Here is a 26935-nt window from a genome sequence, read left to right on the forward strand (position 1 = left end):
AAGGCACTTTGGCACCTAGTTTTGGAACTGCAGTTTTAAAAGTCATAAATTGAATGAAAATGATAGCAAAGGTGGAGGTTTTTAAAGAGCTATTTATAGGTCCCTGGACAGCATCTTTTTTCAATTAGGCAGCAACCTTTTTGCCCTATGCCATAACCTGTGTCTGCAACTTCCTCTAATTGGGGTGAGTAAGAGATTTTGTTATGTATATAATAGCTAAGAATATAGTAATAATGGCTTAAATCATGGTTATTTTTAAACTACTAACATTTAGAAGACAAAATAAAAATGCTTTGAAAAGTATAGAGGTTTTAGTGTAATTGGCAGGGAATAATTAAATGATTTGATAGGGCCACTAAGTTTTGTATAACTTTGGTGTTTTCAGTCTGAATGCAGAGCATGGATGTTGTAATCCAGCCTTTATATGTTTTCCCTGAAGAAGATTTGATTTATTTGGCCTTTTGAGAAACACATTTGGCATTGTAATATGTTTTGCTTCCAGGTTCTATCTCCAAGGATAATTTGACAAAATCACACATAAATTTATTTTCAGGGCACACAATTTCCCTTTTAGGGAACTCACAGAGGTAGAGAGTAATACAATAATCACATTTGAATATTCAGTAAGTGAGGTCCTCATAGATCTTATGTGTATGTCACCATGTATATAATTTTGTTAATCACTAGATGTATGAGACAAGAAATTTGAGGAACCTTAACTAGAGATTAAAATAGGGATTTATGTCAAAGAAACATTTAAATGCCTCCTTTACCATTTAAATACCTGCATGGTGAATCATTGAAAAAAAATAAAAAGCATACAATTTGGGAATATTCTAAACCAAGAAGAATTTGTTATTCTGGTTGATTTTTTTTTCAGGCTCCCACAGGCAACTTACCTTTATCTCTTTGTGATTTTTATTTCTTGTTAAAATATACAGAAATAGTTAAGCAGATTCATAGAGCTGAATGATAAAATTGTACTACGAGATGCACTGGGACTCAATGTGACCTTATCAAGTGAGGTGAGCCATTCATTAATTCAGATAATGGAACTTATTATCATAATCTTTTGCTTATGCTATTGTTGAGCTTAACTACTTATTCATATTTGCATAGGCATATTGAGATAATATCATTTCATTAATTTCAGTACTGAACACTAATCCTCCTAAGAGTAATTGTGAAAGTTTCAGATTGCACTATTTTTAACTATATATTTGTATGTTATCTTCATATATGCTTGAATAACTTATAAGCAATTGAAACTTTCAATTACAGTATACTATTGAAGCAAATCAACTAATATATACACATATCCATTAGCAATAGTAGATAATTTTTGTAAATGTCCAGCACAGTTCTTCATATGTAGAGGATGTTCAAATTGGCTAAGTTCCTTTTCTGTCTTAATTATTAGTATTTTTCCTACTGCTGTTTGTATAATTATTCCTTCCTCTTTAGCTCCAATCCTTACAATCTATTCTTAACACAGCAACTAGAAGAATGTTTTTAAACATAAACCAGATGATGTCACTCCACCCCACAAAACTTCCACTATTCTCTGTCACACATAGAAAATAAGAAAAAGAATATTGAAAACCTACAAAGACTTGCTATGATCTGGTCCAGGCTCTCCCTAAAATTTCATGTAATTTCCAGCCACTAGGCCTTTCTGGCTCTCCTTCAATCTCTTTAGCCTTTTCACTACTATAAGTTAGACTGGGTTTTGGCTGAGGTATTTCTTTTTTTCATATTTTGCCTTTGCCTAGATTGTTCTTCCAATAGATATTCACAATTCCATCATCATTTCTACATACGTGCTAAAAGGTTTCCCTGTCCAAAATAGCTTCAGTGACCACCTGATCTAGAATAGTCTCGATCAAAAGTTTCTTTTCCTTTTCCTCACCACTTGATATTTATATCAAACATTTATTTGTGTAATTTACATGTTTGTTTGTTTTCTATACTAGCATTATGATGACCATACTATTTGATACCCCCCAAAAAATACTTTTGGGAGTGACAGGGAAAGCTAAAATAATTAAAGTATATAATTTTGACATAGGCACTATTGACAAAAAACAATTGGTGTTATGATAGTGTTAAATCTATGAAATAGTACTATTCAAAAGGTATTTTCTAAAACTAAAAGCAGCATATGTACATGAAACACCAAAAAACTTCCTTATATTTATCATTGGAAGATTTAAAATAGTATAAGTAGTAACTTATTTAATATATTTTTGATTATTTAATTAATTTTATAGTATCCAACTCTAATATAATGCCAGTGGTATTTGTTCAAAATATTTTAATGTTGTCTATTTATTTTTAATTTGCCTAAAAATTATCTTAAATGAAAATTTTTGGTTAATAAATTTGAAAATACTGAAACCCTCATCTCAGTCTCTGTGGATCCTAAAGTTTTTAATTGAGAAAATAATTTTTCTCTAGAGAATGAAGTAGCTTGTAAGCTTGGAGAAATTTCTGCTAAATAAATGATATTATCAACTCTATTTTCTTCAATATGAAATATATAAATATTTCAGCTCATATATTTTTGCAGGTGCTATGCTTTTGCCTCCAATTATAATTTTTGACAAATATTTTGGAAGTCAAAACTTGTCTTCTATTTTGTTACTTAAAATTATATAGACTACTTTTGTAAACCTTTATACGATCAAATCATAGACAATTTCAGTTTGATTTCATTCTGGTGCAGAATATAAGTTTATCCAAGTAAAACTGGAGTCACTTCAAAAGATTCTTCCCACTGACTGAGATACTCCAAAGCCAACTTTGCAAAATTTCAGAATTAAACATTATACTTCTTTGTACCCTTATTTTATTTGTTCAATTTTTCTTTGTGTTTGTAGAAAATTTTAATATTTTTCTGTTTTCAAGTTTCGGTTTTAATTTACTAATTTATGATTTTTAAAGGTAAGTTTTGTGAGGCTATATTCATTACATGTTTTGAATAAAGACATACAATTAATTTTGAGAACTGCAATAAAAATTATAAGACTATTAAAAATGCAGTAAGTGCACTACACTTAGACTGCTAAAAATGCAGTATCAGTAGACTACATTTAGGCTGCTTAAAGTTAGTTCTTCTAAGTACCATATACTTTAAAATTTTAGCTAATGATGGAGAACAAAGAAAGACTGTGTTACCATATTCTAGTTGGCCATTTTGTTTTGTTTTGAGAGACATCACATCAGCCTTGTCATAAAAATTATTTGGTTTTATCATTTTGACTGTGAGCAAAATATACAGCATAATATACAAAATAAAATATTTGTACATTTTCACAACTTCTTGTTTAGGATGATATTACATATATATATTTTTATTATTGTACTTTAAGTTCTAGGGTACATGTGCACCACGTGCAGGTTTGTTACATATGTATACATGTGCCACGTTGGTGTGCTGCACCCATTAACTCATCATTTACATTAGGTGTATCTCCTAATGCTATCCCTCCCCTCTCCCCCCATCCCACAACAGGCCCCGGTGTGTGATGTTCCCCTTCCTGTGTCCATGTGTTCTCATTGTTCAATTCCCACCTATGAGTGAGAACATGTAGTGTTTGTTTTTTTGTCCTTGCAATAGTTTGCTGAGAATGATGGTTTCCAGCTTCATCCATGTCCCTACAAAGGACATGAACTCATCATTTTTTATGGCTGCATAGTATTCCATGGTGTATATGTGCCACATTTTCTTAATCCAGTCTATCATTGTTATTGGACATTTGGGTTGCAATTTTGAGTTACATGTATAGCACAACCAATTAAGATTTCTTTCTTTCTTTTTTTTTTTGAGATGGAGTCTTGCCCTGTCTCCCAGGCTGGAGCCCAATGGCATGATCTTGGCTCACTGCAACCTCCACCTCCCAGGTTCAAACGTTTCTCCTGCCTCAGCCTCCCAAGTAACTGGGATTACAGGCGCCCACCACCATGCCCAGCTAATTTTTTGTATTTTTAGTAGAGATGGGGTTTCACCATGGTGGCCAGGCTTAGTCTCGAACTCCTGGCCTCATGTCTGCCTGCCTCAGCCTCCCAAAGTGCTGAAATTACAGGTGTGAGCCACTGTGCCCGGCCAACATTTCTTAACCTAGTAATTTAGTTTTTATAGTTTTATTACCACAGTGAATGCTACTCCAAAAATTTCATTTGAATTATTAACATAAAAAGAAATAATTTTGTGTTAAACTTTTAAACTGAATTTTCAATAGCATTCACAATCATATTAAATGTTTCACCTTTTACAGAATAAACTTCCATGAGCTTTATTTGTTAACATTTGTTGATACACACAATTAATAAAGCATGTAAGTAATAAACTGAAATTACTTAACTGGTTGAGAAATTTTTTTTTTTGCTAGGAGAACCAACACATTAACAGCAGTATCTTCAATTTTCATACATGAACAAGAAAACTTCGAAGCAAAAATGAATACATTTAATTTAGAACAATGATTTTTATTTGAAAAGTCATGTTGCACAAAGAGATATATAAATGAATTTTCTGAAGATATATGTGTTAAATCAGGGCTTTCAGGCACAGTCTGCTTAAAACTTTGGAAACAGACACTTTTTTTTTTTCAGTACATTTGTATCTTCTAATTTTCTCATAGTAATATCACAGGGTCCTCATAGGTGATGCTGAAGATGGACAACTGTTTTTTTTTTTTTTTTACCTGTTGTCTTAGTGTTCCCTAAAACAGGGGTCACCAAATCCCGGGCCACGGAGCGGTTCTGGTCTGTGGCCTGTTAGGAACGAGGCCACACAGCAGGAGGTGAACGGCAGGTGAGCAAGAATTACCACCTGAGCTCCACCTCCTGTCAGATCAGTGGTGACATCAGATTTTCATGAGTGTGAACCCTACTGTGAACTGTGCATGTGAGAGATCTAAGTTACACTTTCCTTATGAGAATCTAATGCCTGATGATCTGAGGTGGAAGAGTTTCATCCTGAAACCATCCACCTGCCCTGTCCATGGAAAAATCATTTTCCACAAAACCGGTTCCTTGTGCCAAAAAGGTTGGGGACTGTTGCCCTAAAACACAAACCCTAGGCAAATTTTTTACAGTAACTACTTTATTGATTGTGCAACCCAAGAAATTCTTGAGGTTGGGAAGAGGATGAGAAGTTAGTAGGGGAAGAAGGGAAAACAAATATAAGGAGTGGCATTGTTAAACAGGTCAGAACTTTGAGACGATTGCTCTGTCTACTGAGCCATCTTCAAAGGGGTTGCTTCTCTGACTGTTTACCTTGGGAGAAGCAGGGAGAAAAAAAATATCTAAATAGCTTGTATCATGCCTTCAGTGTTCACCCCATAGAGCATTAATTACTGCAGCATCTTATACTTCAGCAGTAATCAGGAACCCAGGGAAAGAAAAGGAAGGACTTCCAATGTAGGTTGAAAGTGAGGCACCCATAGGGCATATCCAGCAAGGTTTTCAGTCTGTTGAAATGAGAGTGGGCACAGGATGGGAATATTACCAGCCATTGAGTGCCACCCAATTTAGAAAGCAAAGCAAGTGTGCAGAGATGGGTAATGCATAATCTGAATTTGGTACAATCCATTCATAGTGCAGGTCAGATCTGCTCACACTGTACTACGATATTCAATCCTCACTTTCGATTCTTCCCCGAGAAGAAGCATAAAAATTCAGTCTTTAAGTATTATTGTTAACTGCTGCATCCTTAAACAAACAGCACACAGACAACTTTGTATGATGTTATCCAATCAAGTTACAGCTGGCCACCTTCAGCTATAATTTTGGGTCTTGCTGAATGGGGTGATCCAGACCTTGGATTTAGGGGTTATTATTCCTAAGTTACTTTGAGCTTCTGGACATGTGTTCTATGCAGTTAACATTTTTTATTATCACTGGATACAAAAGCACCAAGACATATCCCAGTGAATCTACTGGGTTCCAGACATATTTCTTTTTGCCCTCACTGTGTAGTAGCAACTATAGCTTCTCATGATTATCAAGATTGATGACTCCCACTAGTACATTCCAGCTGTACCAGGATTAGGAGCTCAAGGTAGTTCATACATTTCTTCTCCACTTGGAAAATAACATCTCTAAACTAGTAAAGTCTAAGGTGGGATTGAAAGCACTGTATTTTGAGCATGGGAATATGTTAAAAATAACTGGGAATAATGGCAAGCAGGGGATCCCACTTCTACTCCTTACCTCCCAGACCTATGCTTCAGTGCATATAATGTACACTAGAAGACAACACCCTGGGATTTTCTCTCTGAGCTGGCTTCTTAACTGAGTCTTCATTCTATCAGTGTAATAGAATACAAGTAGTAAGCCCTACGAATCTTGTGATTATCTATTCATCATCATACCTCTTTTGTGATAAAGTAGGCTCCTTGTTCTAAAGCAATCCCACATGAAATGCTCTGTTGAGATGTCAGGCATTTTTTAAGCCCTTAAATGACGAAGTTGATTGAAAAACTGTGCAAAAAAAGGCAAACTCACGTCCAGAATGTGCATTTGTTCTGATAAGGACAATCCTTATCCCCTTTCTGGTGGAAGGGGTTTTATTTCATAGACCTGTCACCGAGTGGCTGCTTAAACTCCCGAAAAGTAGTGTCACACAGAGGACTCTGCGATGGATATGCACTGCTCTCAGGCTGGACTTGCAGCAATGGTAGCAATGTATCAGCCTTGGTGAAGATGAATACATGTAATTAGCCTCATGCATAGCCTTAATCCTTCTGCTATGACCATCCTGGTCATGTGCTCATTGTGCAAGCATTGCAATAGTCATCCTGTCTACCTTGTTGAAGAGATGCTCCCTGGAGATGGGTTCTCTCTGGTAGAAACTAATATTAGTTACACATATCTGCATGCGTTGTGCCCACTCCTATAGGATCTTCCATATACTTCCTTCCCAGAGTTCTTTAGCCCCGACTTATTAGTCTTTTTCATTTGAGGACTCTGACCATTGAGTCTGGCCACTGCTACAACCCAGGAATCAACATATTATCTGTACCTTTTGTCATCTCTCATTTCATGCAAAATGAATGACTGAGTTGACTGCTTAAAGCTCTGCTCACGAGGAGAAGTTACCTTTGTTGCTGTCTCTAAGGCCAACCCTGAGTGGGGCTGAAATGTGGTAGTGGTCTACTTCAAGTTTGCACCAACATTTTGGGCTGTCTCTTCTGTTAATCAGATCAATTTCTTCCCTTCTTTGATGTTGCACACGAGGAACTTCCTGTTGCAAATTTTGCCTTCTGTGATTGTATGTCATTTGCTTATTTATAATATTTATTGCTTTTCCCTTTAAAATATAATGTAAGCTCTATGAGGGCTACTTTTTCAATTTTTTATTAACTGATAGGTCTTGCTTGCCTAAAAGGACCTGGCATATAGTGCTGTATGCATTCAATAATTGTTTGGTAACAGAAAGAATAAATGAACTCTCTCTATCTCCTTTCCCTGATTCAATTTTGTTCATAGTATGATTCACTATGCAACATTATACATTATAATATAATGTGGATTTTTTTCAGTCTTTCCTTCCTCCACTAAAATATAAAACACACAAGAGGTTGTCTGCTTTGTTTAAAGCATTATCCCCAACACCTATAGAAGAGCCTGCTTTGACAAATATTTGTTGCATTAATTAGCAAATAGACAGTGTTTTTCTCATTCCCTGTCACCAGGTAACACCTAGTGCCCTGTAGGTTATATAACAGGTGCTCAGTGAAAAAGTTGTGATACAAAATAAATGCATCAAAATTCTTGCCTCTGGCCCAGAGGTGGCCTCTCTCAATACTACTCTGATCTTTCAGAAGTAGAATTGACAAGAACTAACAAGATAACTTTGCCTCCTTAAACTTGTTCCTCAGGAAGTTTCAAAGGAAAATTCAAATAATTTATCAACCAAAAAAGACTAGAAATTCTCATTTTTTTTACACACATAGCTTTTATTTCGAATCCTGTCAATTTATAGTGTAAGGTTTCCGTGATTCCTATTACCTTATTTCATTGGGAAAACAAAACAAAACAAAACAAAGAAAAAACCAGAAGCCAATATCTTCTGAAGTGATGTGGGAAGCTAGGAGGCTCCTTTGTTACCTTTACTTTACCTCATAAGTATAAAGAATTACATTCTTAAAGGACATCACATTTTTTAAAACACTATTGTATTTTATTGTATGCATATCTGGAATAGAAAATCTGACAAGAGGGCAGCCCTGGACAATTTTCCCTATCATTACGTAGAAGATGAATATGGAGTTAATTTTCACTTTTGACACATTATATTGAGATTTTAAAATTCATTCTCTGTAAGTTGGGTTTGGAAGAAGTCTAATCTCACAGTTTCATTTGAGGACAGCTCTATGAATATTTGTGAAAAATGAATATTTTATTTGCCTTGAAAATTATGATTCAATTTGATGAAATGAAAAAAATTTATGGATAATGTTTAATCACGACTGTCATGTAAGAGCTAAGCTGTCAGCAGGATGCTATGACACCTAGCGTTAGTTACTTCCAGCTGAGAGAGGATCCACACAGCCTCTAATAGCTTAGGAAGCTGTGACTTGATATTCTGGCTCATTTAATAGATTCATTGTGCTTCATGTTCTATATGAAATTCTGTTTGAAACCAGCTTAAATGTGTTTTAATGTTTAATGTCATTATATTCTTTATACATCTACTTTTTAAAATGAATGCAGAAATATTTTTCCAAAATCTAAAAAGGCGTTAATTGACATGAACATCATTTTGACCATAAAGCTTAAAGAGATGGTTTGTTAAGTTAATCAACATGTGATCACTATGATAATGTTATATACCCAGTCTTTTGCTGGGAACTATAGAGTTACCAACAATATATGGTTCATGGCCTCTACTCCTGAGGAATTCCTAAGTGGAGAGAGAAAAACTATGTAACTCTACAGTGTAATGTATGGAACATACTTACTTGTGAATGTATGTGGCAAAGACTAGGAACGGTAGCACTGATTTTAAGTACAATAATTAAATAAAAGTGATTATTTTGCTTTTTTTCCTCCTTATTGTCTAGGAACTTTTGGTATTCTTCCCTTCCATTTATTAAGCTACATGCTCATTATTTCCTTGTTTCTTAGCAATAGCCAGACTTTAATCCAATTGGTCATTTATTACTTTCAATTCAATGTGATTCTTTTACTCTTCTCCTACTCAATATTTTTCAATATTTTGACAAAAATTTAGACAATATGCCTATTAACTTTGTAGATGCTACAAAACACAGTAATTTTTACATTTTATAACAAAATTCAAATTTAAAAATGAACAAGCAGTTTGCAGAGATTTAAATAGCAAATGCACATTTAACAAGTATAAGAGTAAGTTTGGTACTTGGTTACAAAATACCAATTTCACATGTAAATAAAGGATTTTTTAACAATAGCATTGTGAAAAAGAATTGAACCTGAGACCTCATATTCAGTTTAAGACTATGTGATATTTTGTCCAAGAAAAAAATATATATGTTATGCAAATGGAAACTGAGTGTTTAGAATACCGAGGAAGATAATTCTGTTCTACTATAGACTGCATATGTTATACCTGAAGTCTTATGTTTGGATATGGACTCCCTACTTTCAAAACACAGGAATATAGTATTATTCATTTAGAGGCTCAATATTATTATTATAAAATGCATGGTTGAAGAAAATATAAGTGTACAGGTTGAAAAAGAAAATTAGAAAGCACTCTAAGCACTGAACTACAATTTTAGACCTGAATAAGGAAAACATTTTTCAAGAGCCAGAAATATTCAAAAGCTGAGTTGACTACTGGAAGAAAATACTAATGTAGTGGCCTTGGGGTTTTCAAACATGGACCAGAAAACCAAATACTAGTTCTGTATTGTAGAAGAGACTTGGGCAATGTTTAGTTAGTTGAAATAAATGTCCTTAAGTATGAAATTCAGTGAGTCTATCATATCTTTTATACATACACATATATATATTTTAATTGCCCCTAACCAACAATAAATATGTCAGTTCTCATATCAAAACTGCAATCACTTCTTTATCTATTTGCTTTTTATTATTTTTGCATAACATTGTTAAACAGTGTTTTTCAAAACTGTAGTTACAGGGTAGAACACTAATACACTTCTCTCTTCCAAAACCCCCTTTGTAATTTATTATGTGAAGTTTGTTTTCTTTATAATACACAGTCTTTGAAACTTAGTTTCCACACTTTATTTATTTATATTAACACTTGAGTCATGCTAACTCTCTAATCACTGGTATTCAAACCCAAAATTTAAATTGTTGCTTTTCTTAGCCTATTTCACCTCCCCAAGCCCTCTGTCTCTATATTCAACCACCCTTCAAGACCTATCTTCAATTGTATAATTTCCAGAAAAACTTCGGGGATACTGACACTAAATTTTTTTCTCATTTTTGAACCTCTACCATGCTTAATAAAACATTATGACTACCCTATTTACTTTCATGTGCAGATCCTTGAATAAAACATTATCCCTGAACTTCATGTCCAGAGACCTGGGTTCTACTTATGACTCTACTTCCATTTAGCTGTGTAGCCTCTAAAGCATTGAAACTTTCTCTATGACAGGAACTTTATCCATACAATGAAGATATATTTCAATTATAATAAATAAATATTGAATGAATCTTTTTGCCTCAGGATTATTCTTATATTGTTGACTTGTTTAATTATTATAATATAAATTCCTCATGAGAAGAGTGGTCTTCCATTGCCTTGTTTCCCCATAATACTTACCATTTAACTATAGACAAAATTTCTACTTGCGTACTTTCAATAAGTACGAGGTCGAATAAATTTAAAACTAACAAGTATTTTATAGTTTCATTCACTCTTTGTATTTGCTGACACTTTGACATATTTTCATTCCTCAAAATAATTTCAGTATCTTGACTTCTAAATATTTTTTCAGGATATTAATGAGATGTCTCAATCTTAAATATTGTTTTCCTTATAAATGTTGTGTAAAGAATATATTTTATGCATCTTAAAATTATCCTTACAGTATAAACAAAGGTTTATTTCCCTAAACTTATCTTATGACCAAACTGAGCAAATAAGAGAAATGCAATGTACTATTTTACTCATTGATCACATGAATTGCCTCCAGCTTTAAATCTCTGACCTCGTTTATTTTTTATGTTTACTTATTTACTTTTGATACAGGGTCTCTGGGTCTTGCTGTCACCCAGGATGGAGTGCAGTGGCACAATCATAGCTCACTGCAGCCTCAAATTCCTGGGTTCAAGTGATCCTCCTGCCTTGGCCTCAGAGTAGCTGGCACATGGGACCACAGACACACACCACCACTCCCTGCTGATTTTTTTTATTTGTTTGATTTTTAGTAAGAGACAAGTTCTCACTATTTTGATCAGGCTGATCTCAAACCCCTTAGCTGAAGTGAACCTCCTGCCTCAGCCTCCAGGTGCTGGGATTACAGGCATGAGCCACTGCACTCAGCCTGGCCTTACTTTTTAATTCAGAAATTAAATATGCCACTTTGAAACAAGATAATGTATCAACCTCTAGTAACAGATTTCTTCTGAAAAGGTGGTCCTAACAAAACCTGGAAATGACCATACCCTGGCACCTGCTGAGGGGCTCTGCCTGTCAATGGCATGGCTTTAACTGGAACTCAATGATAATAGATACGTCATTATCCCTATGTGATATCCAGGATCTAACCCTGTCCATTCTAGTTGGTTCTGATGTTCCACTTTAGAATAATTGAATCCTAATGGATAATGACCAATTTCTCTTCACTCATTAGTGTGAGAAGTGGTGTCCTCACTTACATGAAATGGAGAGCTTGCATGCTTATTTTCAATAAACTAACAGGCATGGCTACCAGTCACCACTACTAAGGAGGAGTCTTTGTCAAATTAGAAGTACTATTTCAGGGATTTGTGCATGTAGATTCACTGTTGAAAGAAAATGATCTATTGTCATTCCAGACATCCCATCTTGCTTCTGCATAATATTTTCAGTCTACAGAAAAGAATAAAGAGAAGATAGATCTCTTTAGTGTGTTGTTCTTTTATAGCTGCCCAATGCTAAAGCAGATTTCAAAAGTTGCAGGCCATCCTTTTTTTTTTCAAGCATAATTAGAGCACTTAGCCAAACATGTATGCATATTGTAGCTGTCGACTATTGCCAAAAACCCAAAATTTCAGAGGCACAAAATTTCATTGGCATACAAAATAAACATTTGCTTTTTATCCATCCATGGTCAACTGGGACAGCTCATTCAAATCCCACTCTTGGAAAGGTTCCACAATTCCACTGGATGGCTCTGCTTTCAGGTCTGAGTCCACCTGAGCTTGGTTAGGGAGGCTTGGCTTCACGTAAGTTTATTATTCCTGAAGGGATAGCAGCTACCCCAGAGTATCTTTTCTCACAACGATAACAGAGCAAGAGGGAAGGATGAGATGTCTTTGAAGGCTTAGACTAAAAACTGGTTCACTTTCACTTCCAGCAATATTTTTTGTTTAAAAAGAAATCAAATCAAACAGCAGTGAAGTAAAGGGACAGGAACATGTACTCCAACTTTAGTGGGAGAAAGTTAAAGTGTGTGCATATGGTGTTTCTTAAAGTTTAAAGATCCTTTTGATAAAAACAACAAATCATAAAAACACTCTAGTAGATGAAAGACAGAATTCTTTTACTTACAACTCCAAATTTTCCAGGCAGGGCCACCTAGGGAGTTGCATCCAGAGAAAGGGTAACAGCAAGCTGAAGCTATGGCGGAGCAATTTATATAACAAGTATAGTGGACTCAACTAGCTTCCCAGGATCCCTGTGCATTGGCTAACTTGAACAATTTCTCAGGCTCCATGGCTTAGGGAGTGTGTCTAGTTGCCTGATACCTGGCCCTGGGGCAATTGAGGAGCCTACATAGTGCCCAAGAGTTTGAAAGCTCAATAAGGGGAGTGATTGGCTTGGGGAGTGGACTTAATCAGCTTCCAAGAAGGGAAACTGAGTACCCTCTAGCCTGGGCCTCAAAACTGGGTCCAGACAGTGATTAAACAACAGCAAAAACTGTACAATCTACCGCTTAAAGTCTTGACATCAGTTTTGAGCTTATTTGGCTTATTTCAATGGCCAAATAGTAGCAAAGACTTTCACAGAGTAGAGTATAAATTGTCCAAAAGAGCATAGAAGACATTTTATTATGGGAGTAAATAGGAGAAAAACACGTAGAAGAATAAAGAGTCCTTGTAGGTCAGTCCATCACCAAGATCTCCATTTTATGGCATTACTAAGAAAACAGAGCTGGAATTTCTGGGGTCCCTAACAATATCTTAGTGGAGCTGTAAATAGTTTTAAAAGTATCAATTATGTGGTTTTATGATAATAACATCTTGATGTATCCTTGGGTCAAGGTGGTAGTTCCAGTAGTTACATTGTAGAGGGTATACACTTAGTAAAGCATATGTAAAGGTTAGTGATATTTGTTTGAAACCAAGGGAAGAGGTGGTTGTGGTCATGTTCACAAATGCAGAGTGGGAGGTCATGCTGGCGAGTTGAAGTGGGAAGAGCAGGAGAAGGCACTGGGAAATGGGAAGTTCACTCCCCAAGGGAGTCAATGGGTGGACTGATATGAGGTAGTTTCCTTTTTGGGGAAAGTAATAATCTTCTTTAATGTTTAGAAAGGCACAGATGGTAGTAACTGCTACAAGTTCTTCCTTAAGGCATAGGAGTTTAGGAGTGTATGTTTTTACAGAGCGCCATGAGTACACACAGAGGTCATATGTACCTAACTTTCAAAATAGCCAAGGGAATTGGGAACAATATTTAAAATTAGTGTTACATATGTTGGGCCTTGAATTAAAAAATTAAATTATGGGGCAAGATACAGATGCATTTAGGAATTCATTTGTCATTTTGTAACTTATATAGTTCTTTGATAGGCCCATTTAGGTCTCCCAATTAAATTAGCTGTCTGGGACCTATCTCAGACAGAAAAGTTCCATTGAATGCCTTTTGTAAGAGCCCACTATTGTGTATTCTGGAATGTGAAATGTGTGGCTTAGTCACTATCAGTAATGTCTGACACTTCAAAGGGAATAAGTATTATCCCAGGAAGACTCTGTATTGTGGCCTTAGTATAAATAGCAACATGTGTAACCTTGATTTATATTTTGGATACTTCTGAAGCAAGAGATTCTCAAAGTTCTTTACTCTGAAGTGGACAACTCTCAGGCAATGGTTCAAAAGTTTGCAAAAATGTGGAGATGGAGCCATTTGCTGACCATGATATCTAGTGTTAAGATGACTACCTAGTTTGGCCAAGCAACCTGACCCTTGGGTTTAATTCTTTATCTGGAACATTCTGGGTAAAAAATGGAAAGCAGCAATATTTCCCTGTGCTCCATCATGTATGACAGTGACAATGCCATTGTACACTCTACAAACTCCCACTGCTCTTCACTCAGTTAATCATAAGTGGCTCCCAGATATCCAAAGGCTTGGAAGAGGGGTAAACTTCTCCAACACCATGGCACCTGGCAAGTGACTGAGGACATTGGAGGCCATCCCCTCTTGCAAGTGGAATATGCCAGAGGGCTGAGATTTACTCCATTTTACATCAAGAAGTCCTTTGTAGCTGTGCCCAGCTTGTCTGGTTCTGCTTCTGCAACTCAAAACATAATTGGCAGCTTGATATGAAGAGCCACAGACTTAAGGTCTATAAAAGCCTCTATTTCCAGAAGATACCAGTATGTGGCCAGCGTGTTCCTCTCTAATGGAGACTAGCACAAGAATGAGTAAGATTGGCCAATTTGCATAATTTCATTGGCTCAGGGACATAAAGGCTGTCACTAATTGTCTGATAGCTGGCCCTAGAGTGATTTAGGCAGGTGCTTACTGGTCCCAAGTGTGAAAATACAGTAAGGCAAATACTTAGCTCTTTGAAAGGGGGAACTGACCAGCCTCTAGTCAAAACCACAATACTGGGTCAAGATAGCATTTCAAATAAACTACATAGGGGTATGAGTGAACATTTGGAGCCAAAAACTCAATCTGTTATACACAGGCACTACTACAAAGATTCTTCAGTGTCCAAATTATTATAATTTAAGCTGAAGAGTGTGTTGGGGATGGTGGTAGAATAAACTCACCAAATAACTAACAACTAATGGCTACTAGGTAACAGAAACTATGTGAAACACTGAGCTGAAAATGACTGCTGCTTAACAATGAGATCTTTCCTGTTTTTCATAGCCCCTTTGAAAATATTTTATTGTTAAATCTTATATACTATACCGAAAATTAACAGGCTTTGAATACACATAATTATAGCCACTTTTAAAGTAATAGCTTAATTGACAGCAGTAAGATGCTTCCAGAATCTATCTAAACTATACTTTCTTGGCCTTTTTTTTTTTCTATTTTGACTTTTTAAAACTTCTGTATTCAGTCCCTCAGTCTAAACAACTATTACCTCAGTAGACTTGCAACCAGGTCTTTATGTTCTTGTAATTTGAAACTTTTAAATTTTAACAACTATTTGGAAAATCATCATCTCCTTTATTTGTTTACCATGAGTTACTTAATATAAATTTGTTTATATTTTATCATAATCAAATATCAAAATGACTTTATTATCCTTTTCACTTAATAATGTTTATTTCATTTTTTTCTTTACTAAATTAATTGAAAATTCTAGGCTTTTATTTACTGAGCATAGTTTGATGATTATATCATTACATGTACCCATGTTGATTTGTATTATGAAAAATTACATGAAGTCTGTAGCATTTGTTTACTTTTGAAGTAGGAAGTATGGGAAATGACAAGTCTTTGCTTGCTTTATAACATGTTATATTACCATGTGTCTAAAGACATATTTTCCTTTCATTCTATCAGAGACAGATCTTTCTTTAATTCTACAGGCTTAGTCAATCAAATGTCATAATTTCCAGTAATTCTGGTAAGTATTCCAACCTATCTACCAGTTCTCGAAATTTCACCCAATTTTCTATTTTTAAATAAAATAATGAGTTAAATATATTTCCAAACAAATAAAGCATTTATATATTTCAGTTTAAACAAAGCATTTATTCGTGGTGAAAAAGAAAGATGATGATGTATCTGGAATTCTAGCTATTCTTAACGACGTGGGACGAAGGAAACTTTCAGTACATGGGTTTAATTGTAGATACAAAGATGGGCTGCTCAGTCCTTCAAGGAAGGACTTACAAACCAGCTTGAAACTCCTGCAGGGTCTGCCTAAACCACAGACAACCTATTAGAGGTCACAGATGTGTCAGGGCAGCTCCTTCTGGTGAATGAATGAGACAGAGTACAAAGGCCTTTGCCATTTTTACCTTAAGAGTGTCACTTCCGAAGGCAATACTCCATAACTCGTTGCTAGCTTTTCTGATGTTTTGTCAAATCTGCATTTTGGTTTGACTTCTTCCTTAGCCTGATACTGATTTCTGACATCTCTCTTCATATGTAGTGAGTCCTAATAAACATCCTATACCCCATACTTTGCTTCTATTTCCAGAGAGCACAATTGGTGACATATCAAAGTAGGAACATTCTAGAGTCTATGATTATAGTCCTAATTCATATCTTGAATTTCAAGCATTAGCAACTTCAGGAAACTCAAGTGGTTCAGCATAATTTCACTATAAATCAAATATGCAAAGTTTATGTACAATCATTGGACCTTGTTGGAATTATTTAGAAAGTCCAAAGTCTCTTAGAAACCAGAAAATGTATCTATGGATTTCTGTTTATTAATGCATTCATTTAAATATCTGAACATTATTCATTCACTCACTCACTCATTCTTTCAAACAAATTTTATTCCCAGCTCTATGCTGGCTGTCTTGTTAAGTGCAGGGATACAGAGATAAATACATGATCTCTGTCATTAAGGCACCTAATGATGACAGAGATAGATATAATACATAATTTTGAAAGCCCATGTATTAGAATTAGTTTTAGTGTTTTATCCATTTTTGTTTTTGTTTTTGTTTTTGTTTGGCTGCCGTAACAAATTACCACAAGAATAGTGGCTTAAGACAACACAAATTTATTGCTTGCAATTCTGGAGGGATGGAAGTCCAAATTCATTCTCACCCGGCTAAAGTTAACAATTTTATGGAGCTGGTTCTTTCTAGAGGCCTTGAGAGAATCTGTTTTCTTGTCTTTTCCAATATTCAGTAGCTGTCTTCATTCATTGGTCAATAGCCTCTTCCTCTTATTCCTCCAGTCTTTCTTTCACTTCACATCTCATTACTTACCCTGACCCTCTTGCCTTCTGCTCATATGGACTCTTGTGACTACATTGGCCTACCTAGATAACCAGGATGATCTCCGAAACCCAAGATCCTTAATTTAAGCACAGCTGCAATGTCCCCTTTGCCATGAAAGGCAAAATTTATAGATTCTGAGGATTAGAACATTAACCTTTCGGGCCATTATTCAGCCTACCACACTACTTAACTATGTGGGTAGAGACAAGAGCAGGTACGAAGTCAGAATACTGCTGCTAAGAGCATCCTAAGGTATTGAGGAAGGTGCTGAATAGTAGGTCAGTAAACTTTGCCAAAACACAGCTTTTAAGTAGAGTGTTGAAAGATAACTAAATGTTTGTTAGTGAAGGGCACAGCAGAGGTGAAGTGTACCTTCTAGGATGACAGAGTAGCTTCTGCCAAGGCATGGAAATGACAGGAAATATAAGTATTCATGGAATTCTAGCTGTCAGCCATAAGACACATACTTTTCTTACACTTTATTTCTGAAAAATAGCATTTCTTACAATTAATGAGTATATTTAATATAGTCATTAATTATTCCTAAATATTTTATATTTTCTATTAAAATATGAATATAATGTAATTTAATAAACTTGGTTTATAAGATGCTAAGAAAAATATTGAGAGATGAGACCAAAGAACAAAACATGTGTCAAACTCATTACAGGTTGTAACCATGATAAGGAACTTTTAAACCATACTGGTGATCACACAAAGTTTTTGATTTCCTTGAATAAGTTATTTCACATAGTTTGATTTTAGTTTTAGAGAAATCACATTGACTGCATGGAAGAAAAGTATGGGAGAGGAGCAATAGTATAGACAGAGAAAAGAGATGTTTGCCATAATCTGGCAAATATTGAATCCTGAAGGAAGAAGGTGGTAGGCTGTTGATTGAGAGGTGGTGAGACATAGAAACGACCAATTTTGGTAAATGATTTGTTGTAGGTAGTGGGAAGATAAGAAAAGGTACAGTAATTTCAACGGCTCCCTGATTTGGGCAATTAGGAGAATGATTGTACTTTTTTTTGAGAAAAGAATTGAGGGACCGATGTTTTTTCAGAGAGGAACGGGTGAATAACAATATGTATGCATTGTATTTAGTTTTTGAGGCATGTGTGAAATATATAAGTTTAAATATTCATCAGTATTTGTATATAAGTGTATGAAGCCCAGGAATGGGTTTGTAGATGAAGATACAGATTGAGCAATCATTCAGTGGTAAGTTAAATCTAAAATGAAAAGCAAACAAACAAAAACTCTTCTATGTACTGTCAACATTTTGACACCAAATATGTGGGTTTTCCAACCAAGCAATTATGACATTGGCTGCTTAGAGTTAACACAGATCCCATAGGTTAGGGGCTCAGACCCCCAAGACTGCCAACTCCCCCATACACAATTCAGATGCCAACTGAAATTTCAGGGTGTCATCTGTGCTTCTGACCAACTGTCTCTAAATCAAGCATTCCCATGACCTCCTCCTTGGGTTGAATAATTTCATAAAACAACTCACAGAAATCAGGATAAAAGCTTACTTGCTAGCTTATCAGTTTATTACAAAAGAATACAACTCAGGAGTAGTCAGATGGAAGAAAATAATACGGCAAGGTGTCCAGGAGAGGTGGAGCTTCCACGCCTTCTCCCAGCACCTCCACAGGTTTGCCAACCTGGAAGCTCTCTAAATTCTCTGAACCCTGTGCTTTTGAGTTTTTTACAGAGCCTTAATTCTTAGGCAATATTGACTAAAACCATTGACCTTTGGTGAATAGGGTCCCATAGTCCCTCTTCCCTCCCAGAAGGTCAGGGGTTGGGGCTAAAATTTCCAACCCTTTAATCACAAGATTGGTTCTCCTGGCAACCAGTCACCATCCTGAGGCTATCCTGGAACCCTCAGCTACTAGTCATCTCATTAGCATACAGTAAAACGCTTATTATTTTGGAAAGTCCAAGGATTTTAGGTATTTTGTGTCAGATAATGGAGACAAAGACCAAATATATATACTTCTTAATATATCACAAAATCACAAAACCTTAAGCAGTGACGACACAATATGAAAGAATGGCATGAACATTTCACTTTGCGTATTTGGGCTGTTCTGGGGTCAGCTTTCTCTCATTTTGGAGGACTGTCCAATTTTGTGTATTAATATGAGATGCAGTGTTCTGCTTCTCACCATGGTAGTATAAGTTGGACTAACTTTTAGTTCTCTGCCCACTGATGATCAAAGTTTTGGGAATGTGACTTGGGCTCAGCTAATCAGTTGCTCTCAAACAAAACTTTAATCTGGAGTTAGAGGCACGAAGAAGAAGGGTTAGGGCTCATTTATAACAAATTTGTTGTGTTCAGTGAGAGCAGCACCAGGACCGTAGTGTGAGATTTCTACTGTGGTAGGGTCAGAGTGCTAACCAGACTGTTTAATACTTATTTCCTGACCTACTTTTAATTTTTTACCTCTTTTCAAAGTCTGATCCTATAGTTTGTCATTAATTCTCAAATTCTTAACATTATTCTCATAAAAACCCTTTGCTGCCTCATCTAGCTATAGTTGACTTTTCTTACAATCATGATTCATAAAGAAGATGTATAGAATGAAAAAAGAAATAGGAGGAGAAATTAGAAAAAAAAACATTTGGTGATTACAGATAATATGAAGAACCTCATATTTGATGGTTACTATCGGTCTGAGCCTTTTACATTTTCCAGTAAGAATCTTTTACTTTTAACATAACAACAGTGAATTGCTGTACTTCCTTCAGACAAAACAGCTTCACATGCAAAGAAACAAGCAATGATAGTCTTGGAATTTTCCAAGCTGGTTTGATGAAAAAGTATAACTGGCACTACTGATTTTATTGCTTAGGAATGGATTAATCTCTTTATAAGTTTGCTTTCACTACCCATGCATATATTGACAAAAGTGGGTGTTTTATTCAGTTTAATACAGAATTTTATATGTGCTTGTGTGTGTATATAAGTACAAAAAGGCTTACTTAATGTATTTATATTTTTCCAATTCTGAAAGACCTTTATGGACTATAAATATTGATTAAAGTGATATTTTTTCTCAGAAAAAAATTGCTTAACTATACCCATAAAATGGCAATTTGATGGAGTGTATGGATCTTCTGCAAATATTGCTACACAGGATTAATTTTAAAACATAATCCAACTCATATATCATTAAAACTTTTTCTTCAATAGTAAAAAGGTCCCATTTTCACATTACAAAGATCAAAACACATAATTTTCATATTGTTTTAAATAGAGATGAAAGATTTCCTAGATAAAATATAAAGAATACAGAATTGGAATATGAATTATTTCATGTTTATGAAAGCATCAAAACACAATATGAATTTTCTAGTTTAGTAGATCATGTTGAGATTTTTGCCCACAAATAAACTTTTGGGTTATTTAATACAGGTATATGAACATCTAATCATTCCTTTATTCACTTCTGCCAGTTTTATTTTGTGCCTTCCATGTGGCAGTAACTGCATTAAGTATAGAATTATACATATATAAAGATTTTTCTAGTGAAGGGCTCAAGGTTTGAGTTGATGGTAGAAATTGATTCAGTTATAAATAGGTATAAGGCAAAATAGAGAATGAATGTATAGTCAGAAAATTTTTAAAAATAGAGTAAGAAACTGTAATATAAAACTTAAATGGTTAAATGGATTTTATTAGTCCATAAAGTCAAGAATTTGTCTATTTAGAAAAGGAGCAGGCTATACCATTTGTCAATATTTTCCTACTTTTATTTCAAAATAATTCACATTTATTAGAGTGGATATAATATATTCGCACAAAGGAAACTTAACATGAGGAGAACTCCTTAAGAATTATAAAGTATTATTCAATCACAAACCTAAATGACCTAAAAGGTAAAGTGCAGAGAAAGCAAAAGGCAGGTGACCTAGAAGGTAATAATACTTAAGGGAAATATTCTGTCAGTTTCTAGGTGCCCTTGAATGCTCACACTCTTATGTTTTTGCCGTGAGCAATAAGCTGGAGACTCTATTTTTTGTTCTTTCTATCAAAACAAGGCTGATTTTCTAAGTTATAATTCCCATTGCCTTAGAATTTCATTACTTGAGTTATAGTAGTTAAGCAAGTCTTTTAATTATAGCATAAAATGCTCTAGTTACAATAGTTTAGGGAATATATTAATTACTCACTGACATTTACATATTTAAATGTCTTGTGCTCCACACACAATTCTAAAAAGAGAAAAGAGGTTTTTTAACATTTCTTAACTGAGTTACTTTAAATACGGTGATTTTAAGAGCCGTATCTGTTTATATCAAGCATCAAAACATATTGGTGGTGACAAGTTATATGAATGTATTTAGAATAAAGGTTAAATGCCATTTCATTTTTCAGATTTAATAAGTAGATTTCAAGAATAAAAAATTATTATTGAATAAAGCCACATATTTTAAAAGTCTACTTAATATCTCCACTGAGAGCCTATATTTAAGTGGAGAACTAAATACTTAGATTTCATAATAAATAAACAATGCTTTACATTTGATTCTTAATTCTAATATAGTTAAAATTAAATGTAATATAAAAGCTGTGTAAATATTTTTAAGTTTACATAATGAGGCAAATGAAATTGAGTACTGTGTATGCATGTAAATGTACACGTGTGTTTTGGTTGCTGTTTATTTTTTTTCTTCAAAATCAATAGACAAATATCAAAGCTTTCAGATTCATTGATGTGATAACATTTGATATTTCACTTCAACGTGTAAATAATTTGACTGCAAATTTATAAGTGTGTTTTATTCAAGGGTTTTCTGATTTTTAAAAAAATCTTGCTGGGCCACAAATATTGCCAGGCTTTGTCACAATTTTTTGTTTGTTTGTTTTGTTTTTTGTTTTTGAGACGGAGTCTCGCTCTGCTGCCAGACTGAAGTGCAGTGGCGTGATCTTGGCTTACTGTAACCCCCGCCTCCCGGGTTCAAGAGATTCTCCTGCCTCAGCCACCCGAGTAGCTGGGACTATAGGTGTGCACCACCATGCCCAGCTAATTTTTGTATTTTTAGTAGAGACGAGGTTTCACCATGGTGGTCAGGATGGTCTCAATTTCTTGACCTCATGATTCACCCGTCTTGGCCTCCCAAAGTGCTGGGATTACAGGTGTGAACCACCAAGCCCGGCTTGTCACAAGTTTTTAGTGTTCTATTTTAATACAGAAATTAGATAAATCCCAAGAGAAAGACATTTCATATGTGGTAGAGTTGTCAGAAGAAATGAGAGTCTTATAAATAACTTTAAAAATTGTGAAGAAATAAAGACAAAATAGTCCTATGCAGTTTGATTTAAATATATATTCTTAATAATAGCTACTTTTGTGAAAACCAGAATATTGAAACATGTAGATATGGATTTTCATTAGTGACTGACATAATATACTGTTATTGTTACTATTTTATTGTATCAGCCAACTGATATTGAGTGCTTTGTGTATCCTCAGCACTATGCTAAACACTGTACCAGTATTACCTGATATAATCATATTAATATTTATTATTTCACTTTTCATATGAAAAAATTGAAGCACAGATTAAGACACTCCAAAATCATACCTCTATTGATTATCAGTACCAGGATTTGAATTGAGGCACTCTGATCCAGAGAAGCTTTTGTTTCCATGAAGCTTATGTTGGGGAAAAATAATCAAATTGCCTGTACTCAGTTGTATAAATATAGGTTAGTTGTAGATGATTCTGGCTGATTCAACAGAAAAGAAATTTATTCAAAGGATATCACACAGTTTTCATAACAGGTAAGAATACAGAGGAAACAGGGCACCAGGGTAAGTACAGACCAAAGTCCAAAACCACTGCCAAAGTTGCAGCAAGGAGAACAGCACAAATTTGCTTGCTGTCACCCGCCACTAGATGCTTGTGTTTAGAGCCTTGAACTTGACTTACACTGCCACTGACATCAGCACCAGTGCTCTCTGTGTACTAGGAAGTGGACCTTGTGACCGTTGCTGAACTCAAAAGTCAGATGTCTCTGCTGTGAAATAGATACCTAATACAGAATCTGCTTCCTCATTCATTCGCTTCCAAATCATATGCTTGTAGTGTGGCTAGAGTTTCTGTTTCTCCTTTGTCCAGGCAGAATTTATGAAGCTTGCTATTTATCGCCTTAAAGATTAGAAGAATATTCATAAGGTATTAGATTGCCATAAGGTTGAACAAATCAACATTCAACTTCAAGGATTCAACATTGTTTTGTTTTCTTTTGGGATACCTCTGCAACAGTTCAAATCTTATTTCTGCCCTTGGACGACCAGGTTTATAAATATTGCAGATTCTCCACTGACTGCTTTGATCCTATCTTCTATATTTATGTATACTACTTAGCATATAATAAAAGATTATGTTACAGAATCTGAAAATTAGTAATTATGAATTGAGATGGTGTTATACAGTACACTAACATCTAGTGACTTGATTATTCCAAGGAAAATATTTAGATATATTAAATGATATTTCTATCCTTTACACATATACATTTTTTAGCTTACAGCCTGCTTTAGGCAAGCAACAGACTCTCAGGATCTGCTCCTACCAGGGTCTGAACATTTCTTCCCAGTTTTTAAAGAAACAAATTCAAATAACATTGTAGCCTCCAGAGGAAAGTTCAAGCTCTTTTACAGTACTGTTTAAATAGCACAGCTGAGGAAACTAAAGACAGAGAAGTTAAATGCCTTGGCACTGAGTCAAGATTTACAATAAACTCCTCTCTACTTAGGACCCACTAACAGGGGCTGCATTTACACCAAAACCATGAAGGTGGCCCAAGTCATCACTGAGAAGTAGTACAAGCACCAAGGGAATGACTTCAACAGGAACAAGAAAGCGTGGAAGGAGATCCTAGCAGGAAGCTCCACAAAAAGATAGCGTGCTACGTCTTGCATTGGATGAAGCAGGTTCAGAGAGACCTAGTGACAGCTATCTCCATCAATGTGCAGAAGGAGAGATCATTGAAGTAGATTTTCATGCAAAAAAAAAAAAAATGTTGAAGTCTTTGGACTTCAGCAGTCTGTCCAAACTGCAGGTCACTCAGCCTACAGTTGGGATGAATTTCAAAACACCAGTTGGAGCCAGTTGAATCTTTCTGCTATGCTGTAATATTTTCAGTAAACCTGGAACAACAACAACAAAAACAGAATGGAGGAGAAGCAGCCAAGTCTCTTAGTTTACAGAGTAGCTCCTAATACCCCTTGCTGTCTGTCTCAGTGCCCAATGGGAGGATAGTCAAAACAATATTCACATCTGTTATTCATCTCTCTACATGCAGTGTGTGTGAATCTTTATATACTGCATATTAAGGATCTGTCTTTACAGATAAAAACTAAAGCATTGAAGGAACTCCTTGTTTTGACTTATCAAAGTCCTTAAGAAAATACTAGAAAATCATAGCCATTGTTTCAAATTTTAGCTTTATATTATCACTTGAAATGTGATGAAATCTGGCTGATAGATAACAATTCACTGATACCCTACAGACAATTCCCATCTTAAAATGGACCACTGGATTGAAGAATTAAATAAAATTGAGGGTTTTCCTTACATGTTTTGTCTAAAGAGCAAAGTAGAAACAACTGTTCATAGATCTTCACTGAGGATTCGCATGTGAAGTAAGTACTCCTAAACATAAACATAATCAACCAGTTCCATAAATCATGAACAAAATATTTGTCCCAGAGAGACTATTTTTCCACCACATCTCTTGTAATAAACACAGAGCCAGTTCAGTTAAAATAGTTTAAGGGTGGATGCTTCAGGGCTTGCTGAGTGGCACTCAGTAAGAAAACCCAGCAGAACATTTACTTCTCTCTTTATTCCAGAGCATCAATGGCCAAGGCTGGCAGATCCCAGAACACTGAACAGACATTTGGTCTCCTATGGCCTGCCAGTTTTCACAGTGGGTTCCAACGCTTTGAGTCAAACCAAAATAGACCTGTTAGAAAAATGTCGGTTGGAATACGCTAACAATAAGACAGAATAAATGTGATTATTTGGCCTCATTTTTCTAGGACTTGAGTAATTTTATTATAACATTCTTGAGGGCTGGAAAATCTGAATGTTAGGACACCAAATATCTCCAGAAAACAAGTTTTATATTTCTAATCCTGCATAATAAGCCTGGGGCCACTGCAGGCCTCATTAATAAAAACCTAATGGTATAACAATAATGAGGAGGAAATGCCAATGCCGCACAAATCTGTTGAGACTAAAATATTTCTCACCCCAGCAGGCTTGGTGAATTTGACACTTCATGAAATCAGCTAAAGTGGAACTAAAAACAGCTCCTGGAAGAGGACTATGACATCATCAGGTTGGGAGTCTCCAGGGACAGCGGACCCTTTGGAAAAGGACTGGAAAGTGCAAAATCTATCAGTCTTCGATATGAAATTCTCTGTCTCCGTAAAAGCATTTCATATTTACAAGACACAGGCCTACTCCTAGGGCAGCAAAAAGTGGCAACAGGCAAGCAGAGGGAAAAGAGATCATGAGGCACTTCAGACTGCACTCTTTTCATATATTTCTCAATACCGTATGTTTGGTTTTATTTTGGCCAAGCATAACAATCTGCTCAAAAAAAAAAAAAAAAAAAATCTGGAGAAAACAAAGGTGGCTTTGCCAATATTATGTTTCTTTTTGACAAGCCCTGAGATTTCTGAGGGGAATTCACATAAATGGGATCAGGTCATTCATTTATGTTGTGTGCAAATATAATTTAAAGATACAACCTTTGCAGAGAGCATGCTTTCCTAAGGGTAGGCACGTGGAGGACTAAGGATAAAGCATTCTTCAAGATCAGTTAATCAAGAAAGGTGCTCTTTGCATTCTGAAATGCCCTTGTAGCAAATATTGGTTGTATTGATTAAATTTACACTTAATGGAAACAACCTTTAACTTACAGATGAACAAACCCCACAAAAGCAAAAAATCAAAAGCCCTACCTATGATTTCATATTTTCTGTGTAACTGGACTAAAGGATTCCTGCTTGCTTTTGGGCATAAACAATTATGGAATATTTCCAAGTATTATTTAAAATGAGGGCCCATCTACAAATTCTTAGCAATACTTTGGATAATTCTAAAATTCAGTTGGACATTGTCTAATTGTTTTTTATATACATCTTTGCTAGAATTTCAAATTTTAAGTACGTGAATTTAGTTAATTAGCTGTGCTGATCAATTCAAAAACATTACTTTCCTAAATTTTAGACTATGAAGGTCATAAATTCAACAAATATATCTACACATACAATTATAGATTGTTTTTCATTATAATGAATTCACCTTAACAGAATTGTCTTTGTGATTGTTTTTAGAAAACAGAGAGTTTTAATTCATAATTACTCGATAAAAAAATTGTGGGAACAATTCAGCATTAATTGTATGTGATCGTTTTTATGTACATAAGGAGTCTTAAGCTTGGCCTCTTGAAATCTTTTGTACTTAGTCCCATGTCCAGAATTACTATTTTATATCTAAAGCATTTATATTTTTCTATTCAATTTATATGATGCTAATTATGGCAATTATAACAAATATTAAAGATTTTGAACTAGAA

The 26935-nt window shown here is 35.1% G+C and overlaps 1 long non-coding RNA gene across 1 annotated transcript; it reads left to right on the top strand.

The window, feature by feature from the left end:
- LOC103890003 (uncharacterized) lies at positions 1-26935 on the top strand. The gene is made up of 3 exons (XR_654356.3): positions 1-184; positions 942-1025; positions 25607-26935. It is a non-coding gene; the product is annotated as an uncharacterized LOC103890003 (long non-coding RNA).

The sequence above is a fragment of the Pongo abelii genome, chromosome 11, assembly GCF_028885655.2.
Source record: "Pongo abelii isolate AG06213 chromosome 11, NHGRI_mPonAbe1-v2.0_pri, whole genome shotgun sequence".
Taxonomy (NCBI): Eukaryota; Metazoa; Chordata; class Mammalia; order Primates; family Hominidae; genus Pongo; species Pongo abelii.